The sequence below is a fragment of the Pseudophryne corroboree genome, chromosome 5 (genome assembly GCF_028390025.1).
Source record: "Pseudophryne corroboree isolate aPseCor3 chromosome 5, aPseCor3.hap2, whole genome shotgun sequence".
Taxonomy (NCBI): Eukaryota; Metazoa; Chordata; class Amphibia; order Anura; family Myobatrachidae; genus Pseudophryne; species Pseudophryne corroboree.
In genome coordinates this window covers 843,265,004-843,289,878 of record NC_086448.1, presented here as the reverse complement: position 1 = coordinate 843,289,878, position 24,875 = coordinate 843,265,004, and positions in this window count along the sequence as shown.

Sequence of the window (24,875 nt, the reverse complement as noted above, 5' to 3'; positions counted from 1 at the left end):
GCTGATTATTCTCAGCACCAGCAGTTACAGCACTGAGCAGGGCAGCATCAGAGGCAGGACGGGGCAGAGAAGTGGGCAGATTATTCTCTTCAGCACCAGCAGTGACAGCACTGAGCAGAGCAGCATCAGAGGTGGGACGGGGCAGAGAAGGGGACGGATTATTCTCAGCACCAGCAGTTACAGCACTGAGCAGGGCAGCATCAGAGACGGGACAGAGTAGGAGGCGGATTATTCTCCTCAGCACCAGCAGTTACAGCACTGAGCAGGGCAGCATCAGAGGCGGGACGGGGCAGAGAAGGAGGTGGATTATTCTCCTCAGCACCAGCAGTTACAGCACTGAGCACGGCAGCATCAGAGGCGGGACGGGGCAGAGAAGGAGGCTGATTATTCTCCTCAGCACCAGCAGTTACAGCACTGAGCAGGTCAACATCAGAGGGGGCAGAGAAGGAGGTGGATTATTCTCAGCACCAGCATGTACAGCACTGAGCAGAGCAGCATCAGAGGCGGGACGGGGCAGAGAAGGAGGCGGATTATTATCAGCACCAGCAGTTACAGCACTGAACAGGGCAGCATCAGAGGTGGGACGGGGCAGAGAAGGAGGCGGATTATTCTCTGCAGCACCAGCAGTTACAGCACTGAGCAGGTCAGCATCAGAGGCGGGACGGGGCAGAGAAGGAGGCGGATTATTCTCCTCAGCACCAGCAGTTACAGCACTGAGCAGGGCAGCATCAGAGGCGGGACGGGGCAGAGGAGGCGGCGGATAATTCTCCTCAGCACCAGCAGTTACAGCACTGAGCAGGGCAGCATCACAGGCGGGACGGGGCAGAGAAGGAGGCGGATTATTCTCCTCAGCACCAGCAGTTACAGCACTGAGCAGGACAGCATCAGAGCCGGGACGGGACAGAGAAGGAGGCGGATTATTCTCCTCAGCACCAGCACGTACAGCACTGAGCAGAGCAGCATCAGAGCCGGGACGGGGCAGAGAAGGAGGCGGATTATTCTCCTCAGCACCAGCAGTTACAGCACTGAGCAGGGCAGCATCAGAGGCAGGACGGCGCAGAGAAGGAGGCGGATTATTCTCCTCAGCACCAGCATGTGCAGCACTGAGCAGGGCAGCATCAGAGGCGGGATGAGGCAGAGAAGGAGGCGGATTATTCTCCTCAGCACCAGCAGTTACAGCACTGAGCAGGGCGGGGCAGAGAAGGAGGCGGATTATTCTCCTCAGCACCAGCAGTTACAGCACTGAGCAGGGCGGCATCAGGGACGGGGCAGAGAAGGAGGCGGATTATTCTCCTCAGCACCAGCATGTGCAGCACTGAGCAGGGCAGCATCAGAGGCGGGACGGGGCAGAGAAGTGGGCGGATTATTCTCAGCACCAGCAGTTACAGCACTGATCAGGGCAGCATCAGAGGTGGGACGGGGCAGAGAAGGAGGTGGATTATTCTCCTCAGCACCAGTAGTTACAGCACTGAGCATGGCAGCATCAGAGGCGGGACGGGGCAGAGAAGGAGGCGGATTATTCTCCTCAGCACCAGCAGTTACAGCACTGAGCAGGGCAACATCAGAGGGGTCAGAGAAGGAGGCGGATTATTCTCAGCACCAGCATGTACAGCACTGAGCAGAGCAGCATCAGAGGCGGGACGGGGCAGAGATGGATGCGGATTATTATCAGCACCAGCAGTTACAGCACTGAAAAGGGCAGCATCAGAGGCGGGACGGGGCAGAGAAGGAGGCGGACTATTCTCCTCAGCACCAGCATGTACAGCACTGAGCAGGGCAGCATCAGAGGCGGGACGGTGCAGAGAAGGAGGCGGATTATTCTCAGCACCAGCATGTACAGCACTGATCAGGGCAGCTTCAGAGGCGGGATGGTGCAGAGAAGGAGGGGGATTATTCTCAGCACCAGTAGTTACAGCACTGATCAGGGCAGCATCAGAGGTGGGACGGGGCAGTGAAAGAGGCGGATTATTCTCAGCACCAGCAGTTACAGCACTGAGCAGGGCAGCATTAGAGGCAGGACGGGGCAGAGAAGGAGGCGGATTATTCTCCTCAGCACCAGCAGTTACAGCACTGAGCAGAGCAGCATCAGAGGCGGGACGGGGCAGAGAAGGAGGCAGATTATCCTCCTCAGCACGAGCAGTTACAGCACTTAGCACGGCAGCATCAGAGGCGGGACGGGGAAGAGAAGGAGGCGGATTATTCTCAGCACCAGCAGTTACAGCACTGAGCAGGGCAGCATCAGAGGCGGGACGGGGCAGAGAAGTGGGCGGATTATTCTCAGCACCAGCAGTTACAGCACTGAGCAGGGCAGCATCAGAGGCGGGACGGGGAAGAGAAGGAGGCGGATTATTCTCAGCACCAGCAGTTACAGCACTGAGCAGGGCAGCATCAGAGGCGGGACGGGGAAGAGAAGGAGGCGGATTATTCTCAGCACCAGCAGTTACAGCACTGAGCAGGGCAGCATCAGAGGCGGGACGGGGAAGAGAAGGAGGCGGATTATTCTCAGCACCAGCAGTTACAGCACTGAGCAGGGCAGCATCAGAGGCGGGACGGGGAAGAGAAGGAGGTGGATTATTCTCCTCAGCACCAGCAGTTACAGCACTTAGCACGGCAGCATCAGAGGCGGGACGGGGAAGAGAAGGAGGCGGATTATTCTCAGCACCAGCAGTTACAGCACTGAGCAGGGCAGCATCAGAGGCGGGACGGGGCAGAGAAGTGGGCGGATTATTCTCAGCACCAGCAGTTACAGCACTGAGCAGGGCAGCATCAGAGGCGGGACGGGGCAGAGAAGTGGGCGGATTATTCTCAGCACCAGCAGTTACAGCACTGAGCAGGGCAGCATCAGAGGTGGACGGGGCAGAGAAGGAGGCGGATTATTCTCCTCAGCACCAGCAGTTACAGCACTGAGCAGGGAAGCATCAGAGGTGGGACGGGGCTGAGAATGAGGCGGATTATTCTCAGCACCAGCAGTTACAGCACTGAGCAGGGCAGCATCAGAGGCGGGACGGGGCAGAGAAGTGGGCGGATTATTCTCAGCACCAGCAGTTACAGCACTGAGCAGGGCAGCATCAGAGGCGGGACGGGGCAGAGAAGTGGGCTGATTATTCTCAGCACCAGCAGTTACAGCACTGAGCAGGGCAGCATCAGAGGCAGGACGGGGCAGAGAAGGAGGCAGATTATTCTCTTCAGCACCAGCAGTTACAGCACTGAGCAGGGCAGCATCAGAGACGGGACAGAGTAGGAGGCGGATTATTCTCCTCAGCACCAGCAGTTACAGCACTGAGCAGGGCAGCATCAGAGGCGGGACGGGGCAGAGAAGGAGGTGGATTATTCTCCTCAGCACCAGCAGTTACAGCACTGAGCACGGCAGCATCAGAGGTGGGACGGGGCAGAGAAGGAGGCTGATTATTCTCCTCAGCACCAGCAGTTACAGCACTGAGCAGGTCAACATCAGAAAGGGCAGAGAAGGAGGTGGATTATTCTCAGCACCAGCAGTTACAGCACTGAGCAGAGCAGCATCAGAGGCGGGACGGGGCAGAGAAGGAGGCGGATTATTATCAGCACCAGCAGTTACAGCACTGAACAGGGCAGCATCAGAGGTGGGACGGGGCAGAGAAGGAGGCGGATTATTCTCTGCAGCACCAGCAGTTACAGCACTGAGCAGGTCAGCATCAGAGGCGGGACGGGGCAGAGAAGGAGGCGGATTATTCTCCTCAGCACCAGCAGTTACAGCACTGAGCAGGGCAGCATCAGGGATGGGGCAGAGAAGGAGGCGGATTATTCTCCTCAGCACCAGCAGTTACAGCACTGAGCAGGGCGGCATCAGGGACGGGGCAGAGAAGGAGGCGGATTATTCTCCTCAGCACCAGCAGTTACAGCACTGAGCAGGGCAGCATCAGAGGCGGGACGGGGCAGAGAAGTGGGCGGATTATTCTCAGCACCAGCAGTTACAGCACTGAGCATGGCAGCATCAGAGGCGGGACGGGGCAGAGAAGGAGGCGGATTATTCTCCTCAGCACCAGCAGTTACAGCACTGAGCAGGGCAACATCAGAGGGGTCAGAGAAGGAGGCAGATTATTCTCAGCACCAGCATGTACAGCACTGAGCAGGTCAGCATCAGAGGCGGGGCGGGGCAGAGAAGGAGGTGGATTATTCTCCTCAGCACCAGCATGTACAACACTGAGCAGGGCAGCATCAGAGGAGGGACGGGGCAGAGATGGAGGCGGATTATTCTCCTCAGCACCAGCAGTTACAGCACTGAACAGGGCAGCATCAGAGGCGGGACGGGGCAGAGAAGGATGCGGATTATTCTCTGCAGCACCAGCAGTTACAGCACTGAGCAGGGCAGCATCAGAGGCGGGACGGGGCAGAGAAGGATGCGGATTATTCTCCTCAGCACCAGCATGTGCAGCACTGAGCAGGGCAGCATCAGAGGCGGGACGGGGCAGAGAAGGATGCGGATTATTCTCCTCAGCACCAGCAGTTACAGCACTGAGCAGGGCAGCATCAGAGGGGGGACGGGGTAGAGAAGGAGGTGGATTATTCTCCTCAGCACCAGCATGTACAACACTGAGCAGGGCAGCATCAGAGGAGGGACGGGGCAGAGATGGAGGCGGATTATTCTCCTCAGCACCAGCAGTTACAGCACTGAACAGGGCAGCATCAGAGGCGGGACGGGGCAGAGAAGGATGCGGATTATTCTCTGCAGCACCAGCAGTTACAGCACTGAGCAGGGCAGCATCAGAGGCGGGACGGGGCAGAGAAGGATGCGGATTATTCTCTGCAGCACCAGCAGTTACAGCACTGAGCAGGGCAGCATCAGAGGCGGGACGGTGCAGAGAAGGAGGCGGATTATTCTCAGCACCAGCATGTACAGCACTGATCAGGGCAGCTTCAGAGGCGGGATGGTGCAGAGAAGGAGGCGGATTATTCTCAGCACCAGTAGTTACAGCACTGATCAGGGCAGCATCAGAGGTGGGACGGGGCAGTGAAAGAGGCGGATTATTCTCAGCACCAGCAGTTACAGCACTGAGCAGGGCAGCATTAGAGGCAGGACGGGGCAGAGAAGGAGGCGGATTATTCTCCTCAGCACCAGCAGTTACAGCACTGAGCAGAGCAGCATCAGAGGCGGGACGGGGAAGAGAAGGAGGTGGATTATTCTCCTCAGCACCAGCAGTTACAGCACTTAGCACGGCAGCATCAGAGGCGGGACGGGGCAGAGAAGTGGGCGGATTATTCTCAGCACCAGCAGTTACAGCACTGAGCAGGGCAGCATCAGAGGCGGGACGGGGCAGAGAAGTGGGCTGATTATTCTCAGCACCAGCAGTTACAGCACTGAGCAGGGCAGCATCAGAGGCAGGACGGGGCAGAGAAGTGGGCAGATTATTCTCTTCAGCACCAGCAGTGACAGCACTGAGCAGAGCAGCATCAGAGGTGGGACGGGGCAGAGAAGGGGACGGATTATTCTCAGCACCAGCAGTTACAGCACTGAGCAGGGCAGCATCAGAGACGGGACAGAGTAGGAGGCGGATTATTCTCCTCAGCACCAGCAGTTACAGCACTGAGCAGGGCAGCATCAGAGGCGGGACGGGGCAGAGAAGGAGGTGGATTATTCTCCTCAGCACCAGCAGTTACAGCACTGAGCACGGCAGCATCAGAGGCGGGACGGGGCAGAGAAGGAGGCTGATTATTCTCCTCAGCACCAGCAGTTACAGCACTGAGCAGGTCAACATCAGAGGGGGCAGAGAAGGAGGTGGATTATTCTCAGCACCAGCATGTACAGCACTGAGCAGAGCAGCATCAGAGGCGGGACGGGGCAGAGAAGGAGGCGGATTATTATCAGCACCAGCAGTTACAGCACTGAACAGGGCAGCATCAGAGGTGGGACGGGGCAGAGAAGGAGGCGGATTATTCTCTGCAGCACCAGCAGTTACAGCACTGAGCAGGTCAGCATCAGAGGCGGGACGGGGCAGAGAAGGAGGCGGATTATTCTCCTCAGCACCAGCAGTTACAGCACTGAGCAGGGCAGCATCAGAGGCGGGACGGGGCAGAGGAGGCGGCGGATAATTCTCCTCAGCACCAGCAGTTACAGCACTGAGCAGGGCAGCATCACAGGCGGGACGGGGCAGAGAAGGAGGCGGATTATTCTCCTCAGCACCAGCAGTTACAGCACTGAGCAGGACAGCATCAGAGCCGGGACGGGACAGAGAAGGAGGCGGATTATTCTCCTCAGCACCAGCACGTACAGCACTGAGCAGAGCAGCATCAGAGCCGGGACGGGGCAGAGAAGGAGGCGGATTATTCTCCTCAGCACCAGCAGTTACAGCACTGAGCAGGGCAGCATCAGAGGCAGGACGGCGCAGAGAAGGAGGCGGATTATTCTCCTCAGCACCAGCATGTGGAGCACTGAGCAGGGCAGCATCAGAGGCGGGATGAGGCAGAGAAGGAGGCGGATTATTCTCCTCAGCACCAGCAGTTACAGCACTGAGCAGGGCGGGGCAGAGAAGGAGGCGGATTATTCTCCTCAGCACCAGCAGTTACAGCACTGAGCAGGGCGGCATCAGGGACGGGGCAGAGAAGGAGGCGGATTATTCTCCTCAGCACCAGCATGTGCAGCACTGAGCAGGGCAGCATCAGAGGCGGGACGGGGCAGAGAAGTGGGCGGATTATTCTCAGCACCAGCAGTTACAGCACTGATCAGGGCAGCATCAGAGGTGGGACGGGGCAGAGAAGGAGGTGGATTATTCTCCTCAGCACCAGTAGTTACAGCACTGAGCATGGCAGCATCAGAGGCGGGACGGGGCAGAGAAGGAGGCGGATTATTCTCCTCAGCACCAGCAGTTACAGCACTGAGCAGGGCAACATCAGAGGGGTCAGAGAAGGAGGCGGATTATTCTCAGCACCAGCATGTACAGCACTGAGCAGAGCAGCATCAGAGGCGGGACGGGGCAGAGATGGATGCGGATTATTATCAGCACCAGCAGTTACAGCACTGAAAAGGGCAGCATCAGAGGCGGGACGGGGCAGAGAAGGAGGCGGACTATTCTCCTCAGCACCAGCATGTACAGCACTGAGCAGGGCAGCATCAGAGGCGGGACGGTGCAGAGAAGGAGGCGGATTATTCTCAGCACCAGCATGTACAGCACTGATCAGGGCAGCTTCAGAGGCGGGATGGTGCAGAGAAGGAGGGGGATTATTCTCAGCACCAGTAGTTACAGCACTGATCAGGGCAGCATCAGAGGTGGGAAGGGGCAGTGAAAGAGGCGGATTATTCTCAGCACCAGCAGTTACAGCACTGAGCAGGGCAGCATTAGAGGCAGGACGGGGCAGAGAAGGAGGCGGATTATTCTCCTCAGCACCAGCAGTTACAGCACTGAGCAGAGCAGCATCAGAGGCGGGACGGGGCAGAGAAGGAGGCAGATTATCCTCCTCAGCACGAGCAGTTACAGCACTTAGCACGGCAGCATCAGAGGCGGGACGGGGAAGAGAAGGAGGCGGATTATTCTCAGCACCAGCAGTTACAGCACTGAGCAGGGCAGCATCAGAGGCGGGACGGGGCAGAGAAGTGGGCGGATTATTCTCAGCACCAGCAGTTACAGCACTGAGCAGGGCAGCATCAGAGGCGGGACGGGGAAGAGAAGGAGGCGGATTATTCTCAGCACCAGCAGTTACAGCACTGAGCAGGGCAGCATCAGAGGCGGGACGGGGAAGAGAAGGAGGCGGATTATTCTCAGCACCAGCAGTTACAGCACTGAGCAGGGCAGCATCAGAGGCGGGACGGGGAAGAGAAGGAGGCGGATTATTCTCAGCACCAGCAGTTACAGCACTGAGCAGGGCAGCATCAGAGGCGGGACGGGGAAGAGAAGGAGGTGGATTATTCTCCTCAGCACCAGCAGTTACAGCACTTAGCACGGCAGCATCAGAGGCGGGACGGGGAAGAGAAGGAGGCGGATTATTCTCAGCACCAGCAGTTACAGCACTGAGCAGGGCAGCATCAGAGGCGGGACGGGGCAGAGAAGTGGGCGGATTATTCTCAGCACCAGCAGTTACAGCACTGAGCAGGGCAGCATCAGAGGCGGGACGGGGCAGAGAAGTGGGCGGATTATTCTCAGCACCAGCAGTTACAGCACTGAGCAGGGCAGCATCAGAGGTGGACGGGGCAGAGAAGGAGGCGGATTATTCTCCTCAGCACCAGCAGTTACAGCACTGAGCAGGGAAGCATCAGAGGTGGGACGGGGCTGAGAATGAGGCGGATTATTCTCAGCACCAGCAGTTACAGCACTGAGCAGGGCAGCATCAGAGGCGGGACGGGGCAGAGAAGTGGGCGGATTATTCTCAGCACCAGCAGTTACAGCACTGAGCAGGGCAGCATCAGAGGCGGGACGGGGCAGAGAAGTGGGCTGATTATTCTCAGCACCAGCAGTTACAGCACTGAGCAGGGCAGCATCAGAGGCAGGACGGGGCAGAGAAGGAGGCAGATTATTCTCTTCAGCACCAGCAGTTACAGCACTGAGCAGGGCAGCATCAGAGACGGGACAGAGTAGGAGGCGGATTATTCTCCTCAGCACCAGCAGTTACAGCACTGAGCAGGGCAGCATCAGAGGCGGGACGGGGCAGAGAAGGAGGTGGATTATTCTCCTCAGCACCAGCAGTTACAGCACTGAGCACGGCAGCATCAGAGGTGGGACGGGGCAGAGAAGGAGGCTGATTATTCTCCTCAGCACCAGCAGTTACAGCACTGAGCAGGTCAACATCAGAAAGGGCAGAGAAGGAGGTGGATTATTCTCAGCACCAGCAGTTACAGCACTGAGCAGAGCAGCATCAGAGGCGGGACGGGGCAGAGAAGGAGGCGGATTATTATCAGCACCAGCAGTTACAGCACTGAACAGGGCAGCATCAGAGGTGGGACGGGGCAGAGAAGGAGGCGGATTATTCTCTGCAGCACCAGCAGTTACAGCACTGAGCAGGTCAGCATCAGAGGCGGGACGGGGCAGAGAAGGAGGCGGATTATTCTCCTCAGCACCAGCAGTTACAGCACTGAGCAGGACAGGATCAGAGCCGGGACGGGGCAGAGAAGGAGGCGGATTATTCTCCTCAGCACCAGCAGTTACAGCACTGAGCATGGCAGCATCAGAGGTAGGACGGCGCAGAGAAGGAGGTGGATTATTCTCCTTAGCACCAGCAGTTACAGCACTGAGCAGGGCAGCATCAGAGGCGGGACGGGGCAGAGAAGGAGGCGGATTATTCTCCTCAGCACCAGCAGTTACGGCACTGAGCAGGGCAGCATCAGGGATGGGGCAGAGAAGGAGGCGGATTATTCTCCTCAGCACCAGCAGTTACAGCACTGAGCAGGGCGGCATCAGGGACGGGGCAGAGAAGGAGGCGGATTATTCTCCTCAGCACCAGCATGTACAGCACTGAGCAGGGCAGCATCAGAGGTGGGATGAGGCAGAGAAGGAGGCGGATTATTCTCCTCAGCACCAGCAGTTACAGCACTGAGCAGGGCGGCATCAGGGACGGGGCAGAGAAGGAGGCGGATTATTCTCCTCAGCACCAGCATGTGCAGCACTGAGCAGGGCAGCATCAGAGGCGGGACGGGGCAGAGAAGTGGGCGGATTATTCTCAGCACCAGCAGTTACAGCACTGATCAGGGCAGCATCAGAGGTGGGACGGGGCAGAGAAGGAGGTGGATTATTCTCCTCAGCACCAGTAGTTACAGCACTGAGCAGGGCAACATCAGAGGGGTCAGAGAAGGAGGCAGATTATTCTCAGCACCAGCATGTACAGCACTGAGCAGAGCAGCATCAGAGGCGGGACGGGGCAGAGATGGATGCGGATTATTCTCAGCACCAGCAGTTACAGCACTGATCAGGGCAGCATCAGAGGAGGGACGGGGCAGAGAAGGAGGCGGATTATTCTCCTCAGCACCAGCAGTTACAGCACTGAGCAGGGCAACATCAGAGGGGTCAGAGAAGGAGGCAGATTATTCTCAGCACCAGCATGTACAGCACTGAGCAGAGCAGCATCAGAGGCGGGACGGGGCAGAGAAGGATGCGGATTATTATCAGCACCAGCAGTTACAGCACTGAACAGGGCAGCATCAGAGGCGGTACGAGGCAGAGAAGGATGCGGATTATTCTCAGCACCAGCAGTTACAGCACTGATCAGGGCAGCATCAGAGGAGGGACGGGGCAGAGAAGGAGGCGGATTATTTTCCTCAGCACCAGCATGTACAGCACTGAGCAGGGCAGCATCAGAGGGGGGACGGTGCAGAGAAGGAGGCGGATTATTCTCAGCACCAGCAGTTACAGCACTGAGCAGGGCAGCATCAGAGGCGGGACAGGGCAGAGAAGGAGGCGGACTTTTCTCCTCAGCACCAGCATGAACAGCACTGATCAGGGCAGCATCAGAGGCGGGATGGTGCAGAGAAGGAGGGGGATTATTCTCCTCAGCACCAGCAGTTACAGCATTGATCAGGGCAGCATCAGAGGTGGGACGGGGCAGAGAAGGAGGCGGATTATTCTCCTCAGCACCAGCAGTTACAGCACTGAGCAGGGCAGCATTAGAGGCGGGACAGGGTAGAGAAGGAGGTGGATTATTCTCCTCAGCACCAGCAGTTACAGCACTGAGCAGGGAAGCATCAGAGGCGGGACGGGGCAGAGAAGTGGGCGGATTATTCTCAGCACCAGCAGTTACAGCACTGAGCAGGGCAGCATCAGAGACAGGACGGCGCAGAGAAGGAGGCGGATTATTCTCCCCAGCACCAGCATGTACAGCACTGAGCAGGGCAGCATCAGAGGTGGGACGGGGCAGAGAAGGAGGCGGATTATTCTCCTCAGCACCAGCAGTTACAGCACTGAGCAGGGCGGCATCAGGGACGGGGCAGAGAAGGAGGCGGATTATTCTCCTCAGCACCAGCAGTTACAGCACTGAGCAGGGCGGCATCAGGGACGGGGCAGAGAAGGAGGCGGATTATTCTCCTCAGCACCAGCATGTGCAGCACTGAGCAGGGAAGCATCAGAGGCGGGACGGGGCAGAGAAGGAGGCGGATTATTCTCCTCAGCACCAGCATGTACAGCACTGAGCAGGGCGGCATCAGGGACGGGGCAGAGAAGGAGGCGGATTATTCTCCTCAGCACCAGCATGTGCAGCACTGAGCAGGGCAGCATCAGAGGCGGGATGGGGCAGAGAAGTGGGCGGATTATTCTCAGCACCAGCAGTTACAGCACTGATCAGGGCAGCATCAGAGGTGGGACGGGGCAGAGAAGGAGGCGGATTATTCTCCTCAGCACCAGCAGTTACAGCACTGAGCAGGGCAACATCAGAGGGGGCAGAGAAGGATGCGGATTATTATCAGCACCAGCAGTTACAGCACTGAACAGGGCAGCATCAGAGGCGGGACGGGGCAGAGAAGAATGCGGATTATTCTCTGCAGCACCAGCAGTTACAGCACTGAGCAGGGCAGCATCAGAGGGGGGACGGAGCAGAGAAGGAGGCGGATTATTCTCAGCACCAACAGTTACAGCACTGAGCAGGGCAGCATCAGAGGTGGGACGGGGCAGAGAAGGAGGCGGATTATTCTCCTCAGCACCAGCAGTTACAGCACTGAGCAGGGCAGCATCAGAGGCGGGACGGGGCAGAGAAGGAGGCGGACTATTCTCCTCAGCACCAGCATGTACAGCACTGAGCAGGGCAGCATCAGAGGCGGGACGGGGCAGAGAAGGAGGCGGATTATTCTCAGCACCAGCTGTTACTGCACTGATCAGGGCAGCATCAGAGGCGGGACGGGGCAGAGAAGGAGGCGGATTATTCTCTGCAGCACCAGCAGTTACAGCACTGAGCAGGGCAGCATCAGAGGGGGGACGGTGCAGAGAAGGAGGCGGATTATTCTCAGCACCAGCAGTTACAGCACTGAAAAGGGCAGCATCAGAGCCGGGACAGGGCAGAGAAGGAGGCGGACTATTCTCCTCAGCACCAGCATGTACAGCACTGATCAGGGCAGCATCAGAGGCGGGATGGTGCAGAGAAGGAGGGGGATTATTCTCAGCACCAGTAGTTACAGCACTGATCAGGGCAGCATCAGAGGTGGGACGGGGCAGAGAAGGAGGCGGATTATTCTCCTCAGCACCAGCAGTTACAGCACTGAGCAGAGCAGCATCAGAGGCGGGATGGGGCAGAGAAGGAGGCAGATTATTATCTTCAGCACCAGCAGTGACAGCACTGAGCAGGGCAGCATCAGAGGCGGGACGGGGCAGAGAAGGAGGCGGATTATTCTCCTCAGCACCAGCAGTTACAGCACTGAGCAGGGCAGCATCAGAGGCGGGACGGGGCAGAGAAGGAGGCTGATTATTCTCCTCAGCACCAGCAGTTACAGCACTGAGCAGGGCAACATCAGAGGCGGGACGGGGCAGAGAAGAAGGCGGATTATTATCAGCACCAGCAGTTACAGCACTGAACAGGGCAGCATCAGAGGCGGGACGGGGCAGAGAAGGAGGCGGATTATTCTCCTCAGCACCAGCAGTTACAGCACTGAGCAGGGCGGCATCAGGGATGGGGCAGAGAAGGAGGCAGATTATTCTCCTCAGAACCAGCATGTGCAGCACTGAGCAGGGCAGCATCAGAGGCGGGACGGGGCAGAGAAGGAGGCGGATTATTATCAGCACCATCAGTTACAGCACTGAACAGGGCAGCATCAGAGGCGGGACGGGGCAGAGAAGGAGGCGGATTATTATCAGCACCATCAGTTACAGCACTGAACAGGGCAGCATCAGAAGCAGGACGGGGCAGAGAAGGAGGCGGATTATTCTCTGCAGCACCAGCAGTTACAGCACTGAGCAGGGCAGCATCAGAGACAGGACGGGGCAGAGAAGGAGGCGGATTATTCTCCCCAGCACCAGCATGTACAGCACTGAGCAGGTCAGCATCAGAGGCGGGACGGGGCAGAGAAGGAGGCGGATTATTCTCCTCAGCACCAGCAGTAACAGCACTGAGCAGGGCAGCATCAGGGATGGGGCAGAGAAGGAGGCGGATTATTCTCCTCAACACCAGCAGTTACAGCACTGAGCAGGGCAGCATCAGAGGCGGGACGGGGCAGAGAAGGAGGCGGATTATTCTCAGCACCAGCAGTTACAGCACTGAGCAGGGCAGCATCAGAGGCGGGACGGGGCAGAGAAGTGGGCGGATTATTCTCCTCAGCACCAGTAGTTACAGCACTGAGCATGGCAGCATCAGAGGCGGGACGGGGCAGAGAAGGAGGCGGATTATTCTCCTCAGCACCAGCAGTTACAGCACTGAGCATGGCAGCATCAGAGGGGTCAGAGAAGGAGGCAGATTATTCTCAGCACCAGCATGTACAGCACTGAACAGGGCAGCATCAGAGGCGGGACGGGGCAGAGAAGGAGGCAGATTATTCTCTGCAGCACCAGCAGTTACAGCACTGAGCAGGGCAGCATCAGAGGGGGGACGGTGCAGAGAAGGAGGCGGATTATTCTCAGCACCAGCAGTTACAGCACTGAAAAGGGCAGCATCAGAGCCGGGACAGGGCAGAGAAGGAGGCGGACTATTCTCCTCAGCACCAGCATGTACAGCACTGATCAGGGCAGCATCAGAGGCGGGATGGTGCAGAGAAGGAGGGGGATTATTCTCCTCAGCACCAGCAGTTACAGCACTGAGCAGAGCAGCATCAGAGGCGGGATGGGGCAGAGAAGGAGGCAGATTATTCTCTTCAGCACCAGCAGTGACAGCACTGAGCAGGGCAGCATCAGAGGCGGGACGGGGCAGAGAAGGAGGCGGATTATTTTCAGCACCAGCAGTTACAGCACTGAGCAGAGCAGCATCAGAGGCGGGACGGGGCAGAGAAGGAGGCAGATTATTCTCTTCAGCACCAGCAGTGACAGCACTGAGCAGGGCAGCATCAGAGGCGGGACGGGGCAGAGAAGGAGGCGGATTATTCTCCTCAGCACCAGCAGTTACAGCACTGAGCAGGGAAGCATCAGAGGCGGGACGGGGCAGAGAAGGAGGCGGATTATTCTCAGCACCAGCATGTACAGCACTGATCAGGGCAGCATCAGAGGCGGGATGGTGCAGAGAAGGAGGGGGATTATTCTCAGCACCAGTAGTTACAGCACTGATCAGGGCAGCATCAGAGGTGGGACGGGGCAGAGAAGGAGGCGGATTATTCTCCTCAGCACCAGCAGTTACAGCACTGAGCAGAGCAGCATCAGAGGCGGGATGGGGCAGAGAAGGAGGCAGATTATTCTCTTCAGCACCAGCAGTGACAGCACTGATCAGGGCAGCATCAGAGGTGGGACGGGGCAGAGAAGGAGGCGGATTATTCTCCTCAGCACCAGCAGTTACAGCACTGAGCAGAGCAGCATCAGAGGCGGGATGGGGCAGAGAAGGAGGCAGATTATTCTCTTCAGCACCAGCAGTGACAGCACTGAGCAGGGCAGCATCAGAGGCGGGACGGGGCAGAGAAGGAGGCGGATTATTCTCAGCACCAGCAGTTACAGCACTGAGCAGGGCAGCATCAGAGGCGGGACGGGGCAGAGAAGTGGGCAGATTATTCTCTTCAGCACCAGCAGTTACAGCACTGAGCAGGGCAGCATCAGAGGCGGGACGGGGTAGAGAAGTGGGCAGATTATTCTCTGCACCAGCAGTTACAGCACTGAGCAGGGCAGCATCAGAGGCGGGACGGGGCAGAGAAGGAGGCGGATTATTCTCAGCACCAGCAGTTACAGCACTGAGCAGGGCAGCATCAGAGGCGGGACGGGGCAGAGAAGTGGGCAGATTATTCTCTTCAGCACCAGCAGTTACAGCACTGAGCAGGGCAGCATCAGAGGCGGGACGGGGTAGAGAAGGAGGCGGATTATTCTCCTCAGCACCAGCAGTTACAGCACTGAGCAGACCAGCATCAGAGGCGGGACGGGGCAGAGAAGGAGGCGGATTATTCTCAGCACCAGCAGTTACAGCACTGAGCAGGGCAGCATCAGAGGCGGGACGGGGCAGAGAAGTGGGCAGATTATTCTCTGCACCAGCAGTTACAGCACTGAGCAGGGCAGCATCAGAGGCGGGACGGGGCAGAGAAGTGGGTGGATTATTCTCAGCACCAGCAGTTACAGCACTGAGCAGGGCAGCATCAGAGGCAGGACGGGGCAGAGAAGAAGGCAGATTATTCTCTTCAGCACCAGCAGTTACAGCACTGAGCAGGGCAGCATCAGAGGCGGGACAGGGCAGAGAAGGAGGCGGATTATTCTCCTCAGCACCAGCATGTACAGCACTGAGCAGAGCAGCATCAGAGGTGGGACGGGGCAGAGAAGGGGACGGATTATTCTCAGCACCAGCAGTTACAGCACTGAGCAGGGCAGTATCAGAGACGGGACAGAGAACGAGGCAGATTATTCTCCTCAGCACCTGCAGTTACAGCACTGAGCAGGGCAGCATCAGAGGTGGGACGGGGCAGAGAAGGAGGTGGATTATTCTCCTCAGCACCAGCAGTTACAGCACTGAGCAGGGCAGCATCAGAACCGGGACGTGGCAGAGAAGGAGGCGGATTATTCTCAGCACCAGCAGTTACAGCACTGAGCAGGGCAGCATCAGAGGTGGGACGAGGCAAAGAAGGAGATGGATTATTCTCCTCAGCACCAGCATGTACAGCACTGAGCAGGGCAGCATCAGAGGCAGGACGGGGCAGAGAAGGAGATGGATTATTCTCTGCAGCACCAGCAGTTACAGCACTGAGCAGGGCAGCATCAGAGGTGGGTCGGGGCAGAGAAGGAGGCGGATTATTCTCCTCAGCACCAGCAGTTACAGCACTGAGCAGGGCAGCATCAGAGGCGGGACAGGGCAGAGAAGGAGGTGGATTATTCTCCTCAGCACCAGCAGTTAGAGCACTGAGCAGGGCAGCATCAGAGGCAGGATGGGGCAGAGAAGGAGGCGGATTATTCTCCTCAGCACCAGCAGTTACAGCACTGAGAAGGGCAGCATCAGAGCCGGGACGGGGCAGAGAAGGAGGTGGATTATTCTCTGCAGCACCAGCAGTTACAGCACTGAGCAGGGCAGCATCAGAGGCGGGACGGGGCAGAGAAGGAGGCGGATTATTCTCAGCACCAGCAGTTACAGCACTGAGCAGAGCAGCATCAGAGGCGGGACGGGGCAGAGAAGGAGGCAGATTATTCTCTTCAGCACCAGCAGAGACAGCACTGAGCAGGGCAGCATCAGAGGCGGGACGGGGCAGAGAAGGAGGCAGATTATTCTCCTCAGCACCAGCAGTTACAGCACTGAGCAGAGCAGCATCAGAGGCGGGATGGGGCAGAGAAGGAGGCAGATTATTCTCTTCAGCACCAGCAGTGACAGCACTGAGCAGGGCAGCATCAGAGGCGGGACGGGGTAGAGAAGGAGGCGGATTATTCTCCTCAGCACCAGCAGTTACAGCACTGAGCAGACCAGCATCAGAGGCGGGACGGGGCAGAGAAGGAGGCGGATTATTCTCCTCAGCACCAGCAGTTACAGCACTGAGCAGGGAAGCATCAGAGGCGGGACGGGGCAGAGAAGGAGGCGGATTATTCTCAGCACCAGCAGTTACAGCACTGAGCAGGGCAGCATCAGAGGCGGGACGGGGCAGAGAAGTGGGCAGATTATTCTCTGCACCAGCAGTTACAGCACTGAGCAGGGCAGCATCAGAGGCGGGACGGGGCAGAGAAGTGGGTGGATTATTCTCAGCACCAGCAGTTACAGCACTGAGCAGGGCAGCATCAGAGGCAGGACGGGGCAGAGAAGAAGGCAGATTATTCTCTTCAGCACCAGCAGTTACAGCACTGAGCAGGGCAGCATCAGAGGCGGGACAGGGCAGAGAAGGAGGCGGATTATTCTCCTCAGCACCAGCATGTACAGCACTGAGCAGAGCAGCATCAGAGGTGGGACGGGGCAGAGAAGGGGACGGATTATTCTCAGCACCAGCAGTTACAGCACTGAGCAGGGCAGTATCAGAGACGGGACAGAGAACGAGGCAGATTATTCTCCTCAGCACCAGCAGTTACAGCACTGAGCAGGGCAGCATCAGAGGTGGGACGGGGCAGAGAAGGAGGTGGATTATTCTCCTCAGCACCAGCAGTTACAGCACTGAGCAGGGCAGCATCAGAGGCTGGACTAGGCAGAGAAGGAGGTGAATTATTCTCCTCAGCACCAGCAGTTACAGCACTGAGCAGGGCAGCATCAGAACCGGGACGTGGCAGAGAAGGAGGCGGATTATTCTCAGCACCAGCAGTTACAGCACTGAGCAGGGCAGCATCAGAGGCGGGACGAGGCAGAGAAGGAAACGGATTATTCTCCTCAGCACCAGCAGTTACAGCACTGAGCAGGGCAGCATCAGAGGTGGGACGAGGCAAAGAAGGAGATGGATTATTCTCCTCAGCACCAGCATGTACAGCACTGAGCAGGACAGCATCAGAGGCAGGACGGGGCAGAGAAGGAGATGGATTATTCTCTGCAGCACCAGCAGTTACAGCACTGAGCAGGGCAGCATCAGAGGAGGGACGGGGCAGAGAAGGAGGCGGATTATTCTCCTCAGCACCAGCAGTTACAGCACTGAGCAGGGCAGCATCAGAGGTGGGTCGGAGCAGAGAAGGAGGCGGATTATTCTCCTCAGCACCAGCATGTACAGCACTGAGCAGGGCAGCATCAGAGGTGGGTCGGGGCAGAGAAGGAGGTGGATTATTCTCCTCAGCACCAGTAGTTACAGCACTGAGCATGTCAGCATCAGAGGCGGGACAGGGCAGAGAAGGAGGCAGATTATTCTCCTCAGCACCAGCATGTACAGCACTGAGCAGAGCAGCATCAGAGGCGGGACGGGGCAGAGAAGGAGGCAGATTATTCTCCTCAGCACCAGCAGTTACAGCACTGAGCAGGGCAACATCAGAGCCGGGACGGGGCAGAGAAGGAGGCGGATTATTCTCAGCACCAGCAGTTACAGCACTGAGCAGGGCAGCATCAGAGGCGGGACGGGGCAGAGAAGGAGGCAGATTATTCTCAGCAACAGCAGTTACAGCACTGAGCAGGGCAGCATCAGAGGCGGGACAGGGCAGAGAAGGAGGTGGATTATTCTCCTCAGAACCAGCAGTTACAGCACTGAGCAGGGCAGCATCAGAGGCGGGACGGGGCAGAGAAGGAGGCGGATTGTTCTCCTCAGCACCAGCAGTTACAGCACTGAGCAGGGCAGCATCAGAGGCGGGACGGGGCAGAGAAGGAGGTGGATTATTCTACTCAGCACCAGCAGTTACAGCACTGAGCAGGGCAGCATCAGAGGCGGGACGGGGCATAGAAGGAGGCGGATTATTCTCTGCAGCACCAGCAGTTACAGCACTGAGCAGGTCAGCATCAGAGGCGGGACGGGGCATAGAAGGAGGCGGATTATTCTCCTCAGCACCAGCAGTTACAGCACTGAGCAGGGCAGCATCAGAGGGGGGACGGTGCAGAGAAGGAGGCGGATTATTCTCCTCAGCACCAGCAGTTACAGCACTGAGCAGAGCAGCATCAGAGGCGGGATGGGGCAGAGAAGGAGGCAGATTATTCTCTTCAGCACCAGCAGTGACAGCACTGATCAGGGCAGCATCAGAGGTGGGACGGGGCAGAGAAGGAGGCGGATTATTCTCCTCAGCACCAGCAGTTACAGCACTGAGCAGGGCAGCATCAGAGGCGGGACGGGGCAGAGAAGGAGGCGGATTATTCTCAGCACCAGCAGTTACAGCACTGAGCAGAGCAGCATCAGAGGCAGGACGGGGCAGAGAAGGAGGCAGATTATTCTCTTCAGCACCAGCAGTTACAGCACTGAGCAGGGCAGCATCAGAGGCGGGACGGGGCAGAGAAGGAGGCGGATTATTCTCAGCACCAGCAGTTACAGCACTGAGCAGGGCAGCATCAGAGGCGGGACGGGGCAGAGAAGGAGGCGGATTATTCTCCTCAGCACCAGCATGTACAGCACTGAGCAGGGTAGCATCAGAGGCGGGACGGGGCAGAGAAGAGGGCAGATTATTCTCTTCAGCACCAGCAGTTACAGCACTGAGCAGGGCAGCATCAGAGGCGGGACGGGGCAGAGAAGGAGGCGGATTATTCTCCTCAGCACCAGCAGTTACAGCACTGAGCAGGGAAGCATCAGAGGCGGGACGGGGCAGAGAAGGAGGCGGATTATTCTCAGCACCAGCAGTTACAGCACTGAGCAGGGTAGCATCAGAGGCAGGACGGGGCAGAGAAGAAGGCAGATTATTCTCTTCAGCACCAGCAGTTACAGCACTGAGCAGGGCAGCATCAGAGGCAGGACGGGGCAGAGAAGGAGGCGGATTATTCTCAGCACCAGCAGTTACAGCACTGAGCAGGGTAGCATCAGAGGCGGGACGGGGCAGAGAAGTGGGCAGATTATTCTCTGCACCAGCAGTTACAGCACTGAGCAGGGCAGCATCAGAGGCGGGACGGGGCAGAGAAGGGGACGGATTATTCTAAGCACCAGCAGTTACAGCACTGAGCAGGGCAGTATCAGAGACGGGACAGAGAACGAGGCAGATTATTCTCCTCAGCACCAGCAGTTACAGCACTGAGCAAGGCAGCATCAGAGGTGGGACGAGGCAGAGAAGGAGGTGGATTATTCTCCTCAGCACCAGCAGTTACAGCACTGAGCAGGGCAGCATCAGAGGTGGGACGAGGCAAAGAAGGAGATGGATTATTCTCCTCAGCACCAGCATGTACAGCACTGAGCAGGGGAGCATCAGAGGCGGGACGGGGCAGAGAAGGAGGCGGATTATTCTCCTCAGCACCAGCAGTTACAGCACTGAGCAGGGCAGCATCAGAGGTGGGACGAGGCAAAGAAGGAGATGGATTATTCTCCTCAGCACCAGCATGTACAGCACTGAGCAGGGCAGCATCAGAGGCGGGACGGGGCAGAGAAGGAGGCGGATTATTCTCAGCACCAGCAGTTACAGCACTGAGCAGAGCAGCATCAGAGGCGGGACGGGGCAGAGAAGGAGGCAGATTATTCTCTTCAGCAGCAGCAGTGACAGCACTGATCAGGGCAGCATCAGAGGTGGGACGGGGCAGAGAAGGAGGCGGATTATTCTCCTCAGCACCAGCAGTTACAGCACTGAGCAGGGCAGCATCAGAGGCGGGATGGTGCAGAGAAGGAGGGGGATTATTCTCAGCACCAGCAGTTACAGCACTGATCAGGGCAGCATCAGAGGTGGGACGGGGCAGAGAAGGAGGCGGATTATTCTCCTCAGCACCAGCAGTTACAGCACTGAGCAGGGCAGCATCAGAGGCGGGACGGGGCAGAGAAGTGGGTGGATTATTCTCAGCACCAGCAGTTACAGCACTGAGCAGGGCAGCATCAGAGGCGGGACGGGGCAGAGAAGGAGGCGGATTATTCTCCTCAGCACCAGCAGTTACAGCACTGAGCAGGGAAGCATCAGAGGCGGGACGGGGCAGAGAAGGAGGCGGATTATTCTCAGCACCAGCAGTTACAGCACTGAGCAGGGTAGCATCAGAGGCGGGACGGGGCAGAGAAGTGGGCAGATTATTCTCTGCACCAGCAGTTACAGCACTGAGCAGGGCAGCATCAGAGGCGGGACGGGGCAGAGAAGTGGGTGGATTATTCTCAGCACCAGCAGTTACAGCACTGAGCAGGGCAGCATCAGAGGCAGGACGGGGCAGAGAAGGAGGCGGATTATTCTCCTCAGCACCAGCATGTACAGCACTGAGCAGAGCAGCATCAGAGGTGGGACGGGGCAGAGAAGGGGACGGATTATTCTAAGCACCAGCAGTTACAGCACTGAGCAGGGCAGTATCAGAGACGGGACAGAGAACGAGGCAGATTATTCTCCTCAGCACCAGCAGTTACAGCACTGAGCAAGGCAGCATCAGAGGTGGGACGAGGCAGAGAAAGAGGTGGATTATTCTCCTCAGCACCAGCAGTTACAGCACTGAGCAGGGCAGCATCAGAACCGGGACGTGGCAGAGAAGGAGGCGGATTATTCTCAGCACCAGCAGTTACAGCACTGAGCAGGGCAGCATCAGAGGCGGGACGAGGCAGAGAAGGAAACGGATTATTCTCCTCAGCACCAGCAGTTACAGCACTGAGCAGGGCAGCATCAGAGGTGGGACGAGGCAAAGAAGGAGATGGATTATTCTCCTCAGCACCAGCATGTACAGCACTGAGCATGTCAGCATCAGAGGCGGGACAGGGCAGAGAAGGAGGCAGATTATTCTCCTCAGCACCAGCATGTACAGCACTGAGCAGGGGAGCATCAGAGGCGGGACTAGGCAGAGAAGGAGGTGAATTATTCTCAGCACCAGCAGTTACAGCACTGAGCAGGGCAGCATCAGAGGCGGGACGGGGCAGAGAAGGAGGTGGATTATTCTCAGCACCAGCAGTTACAGCACTGAGCAGGGCAGCATCAGAGGCGGGACGGGGCAGAGAAGGAGGTGGATTATTCTCCTCAGTACCAGCAGTTACAGCACTGAGCAGGGCAACATCAGAGCCGGGACGGGGCAGAGAAGGAGGCGGATTATTCTCCTCAGTACCAGCAGTTACAGCACTGAGCAGGGCAACATCAGAGCCGGGACGGGGCAGAGAAGGAGGCGGATTATTCTCAGCACCAGCAGTTACAGCACTGAGCAGGGCAGCATCAGAGGCGGGACGGGGCAGAGAAGGAGGCAGATTATTCTCAGCAACAGCAGTTACAGCACTGAGCAGGGCAGTATCAGAGGTGGGATGGGGCAGAGAAGGGGACGGATTATTCTCCTCAGCACCAGCAGCTACAGCACTGAGCAGGGCAGCATCAGAGGCGGGACAGGGCAGAGAAGGAGGTGGATTATTCTCCTCAGCACCAGCAGTTACAGCACAGAGCAGGGCAGCATCAGAGGCGGGACGGGGCAGAGAAGGAGGCGGATTATTCTCCTCAGCACCAGCAGTTACAGCACTGAGCAGGGCAGCATCAGAGGCGGGACGGGGCAGAGATGGAGGTGGATTATTCTCCTCAGCACCAGCAGTTACAGCACTGAGCAGGGCAGCATCAGAGGCAGGACGGGGCAGAGAAGGAGGCGGATTATTCTCTGCAGCACCAGCAGTTACAGCACTGAGCAGGTCAGCATCAGAGGCGGGACGGGGCATAGAAGGAGGCGGATTATTCTCCTCAGCACCAGCAGTTACAGCACTGAGCAGGGCAGCATCAGAGGGGGGACGGTGCAGAGAAGGAGGCGGATTATTCTCAGCACCAGCATGTACAGCACTGATCAGGGCAGCATCAGAGGCGGGACGGGGCAGAGAAGGAGGCGGATTATTCTCAGCACCAGCCGTTACAGCACTGAGCAGGGCAGCATCAGAGGCGGGACGGGGCAGAGAAGGAGGCAGATTATTCTCAGCAACAGCAGTTACAGCACTGAGCAGGGCAGTATCAGAGGTGGGATGGGGCAGAGAAGGGGACAGATTATTCTCCTCAGCACCAGCAGTTACAGCACTGAGCAGGGCAGCATCAGAGGCGGGACAGGGCAGAGAAGGAGGTGGATTATTCTCCTCAGCACCAGCAGTTACAGCACTGAGCAGGTCAGCATCAGAGGCGGGACGGGGCAGAGAAGGATGCGGATTATTCTCCTCAGCACCAGCAGTTACAGCACTGAGCAGGGCAGCATCAGAGGGGGGACGGTGCAGAGAAGGAGGCGGATTATTCTCAGCACCAGCATGTACAGCACTGATCAGGGCAGCATCAGAGGCGGGATGGTGCAGAGAAGGAGGGGGATTATTCTCAGCTCCAGTAGTTACAGCACTGATCAGGGCAGCATAAGAGGTGGGACGGGGCAGAGAAGGAGGCGGATTATTCTCAGCACCAGCAGTTACAGCACTGAGCAGGGCAGCATCAGAGGCGGGACGGGGCAGAGAAGGAGGCAGATTTTTCTCAGCAACAGCAGTTACAGCACTGAGCAGGGCAGTATCAGAGGTGGGATGGGGCAGATAAGGGGACGGATTATTCTCCTCAGCACCAGCAGCTACAGCACTGAGCAGGGCAGCATCAGAGGCGGGACAGGGCAGAGAAGGAGGTGGATTATTCTCCTCAGCACCAGCAGTTACAGCACAGAGCAGGGCAGCATCAGAGGCGGGACGGGGCAGAGAAGGAGGCGGATTATTCTCCTCAGCACCAGCAGTTACAGCACTGAGCAGGGCAGCATCAGAGGCGGGACGGGGCAGAGATGGAGGTGGATTATTCTCCTCAGCACCAGCAGTTACAGCACTGAGCAGGGCAGCATCAGAGGCAGGACGTGGCAGAGATGGAGGCGGATTATTCTCTGCAGCACCAGCAGTTACAGCACTGAGCAGGTCAGCATCAGAGGCGGGACGGGGCATAGAAGGAGGCGGATTATTCTCCTCAGCACCAGCAGTTACAGCACTGAGCAGGGCAGCATCAGAGGGGGGACGGTGCAGAGAAGGAGGCGGATTATTCTCAGCACCAGCATGTACAGCACTGATCAGGGCAGCATCAGAGGCGGGACGGGGCAGAGAAGGAGGCGGATTATTCTCAGCACCAGCCGTTACAGCACTGAGCAGGGCAGCATCAGAGGCGGGACGGGGCAGAGAAGGAGGCAGATTATTCTCAGCAACAGCAGTTACAGCACTGAGCAGGGCAGTATCAGAGGTGGGATGGGGCAGAGAAGGGGACAGATTATTCTCCTCAGCACCAGCAGTTACAGCACTGAGCAGGGCAGCATCAGAGGCGGGACAGGGCAGAGAAGGAGGTGGATTATTCTCCTCAGCACCAGCAGTTACAGCACTGAGCGGGTCAGCATCAGAGGCGGGACAGGGCAGAGAAGGATGCGGATTATTCTCCTCAGCACCAGCAGTTACAGCACTGAGCAGGGCAGCATCAGAGGGGGGACGGTGCAGAGAAGGAGGCGGATTATTCTCAGCACCAGCATGTACAGCACTGATCAGGGCAGCATCAGAGGCGGGATGGTGCAGAGAAGGAGGGGGATTATTCTCAGCACCAGTAGTTACAGCACTGATCAGGGCAGCATAAGAGGTGGGACGGGGCAGTGAAAGAGGCGGATTATTCTCAGCACCAGCAGTTACAGCACTGAGCAGGGCAGCATTAGAGGCAGGACGGGGCAGAGAAGGAGGCAGATTATTCTCCTCAGCACCAGCAGTTACAGCACTGAGCAGGACAGCATCAGAGCCGGGACTGGGCAGAGAAGGAGGCAGATTATTCTCCTCAGCACCAGCAGTAACAGCACTGAGCAGAGCAGCATCAGAGGCGGGATGGGGCAGAGAAGGAGGCAGATTATCCTCCTCAGCACGAGCAGTTACAGCACTGAGCAGGGCAGCATCAGAGGCGGGACAGGGCAGAGAAGGAGGTGGATTATTCTCCTCAGCACCAGCAGTTACAGCATTTAGCACGGCAGCATCAGAGGCGCGACGGGGAAGAGAAAGAGGCGGATTATTCTCCTCAGCACCAGCAGTTACAGCACTGAGCAGGGAAGCATCAGAGGCGGGACGGGGCAGAGAAGTGGGCGGATTATTCTCAGCACCAGCAGTTACAGCACTGAGCAGGGCAGCATTAGAGGCGGGACGGGGCAGAGAAGCGGGCGGATTATTCTCAGCACCAGCAGTTACAGCACTGAGCAGGGCAGCATCAGAGGCGGGACGGGGCAGAGAAGTGGGCGGATTATTCTCAGCACCAGCAGTTACAGCACTGAGCAGGGCAGCATCAGAGGTGGACGGGGCAGAGAAGGAGGCGGATTATTCTCCTCAGCACCAGCAGTTACAGCACTGAGCAGGGCAGCATCAGAGGCGGGACGGGGCAGAGAAGTGGGCTGATTATTCTCAGCACCAGCAGTTACAGCACTGA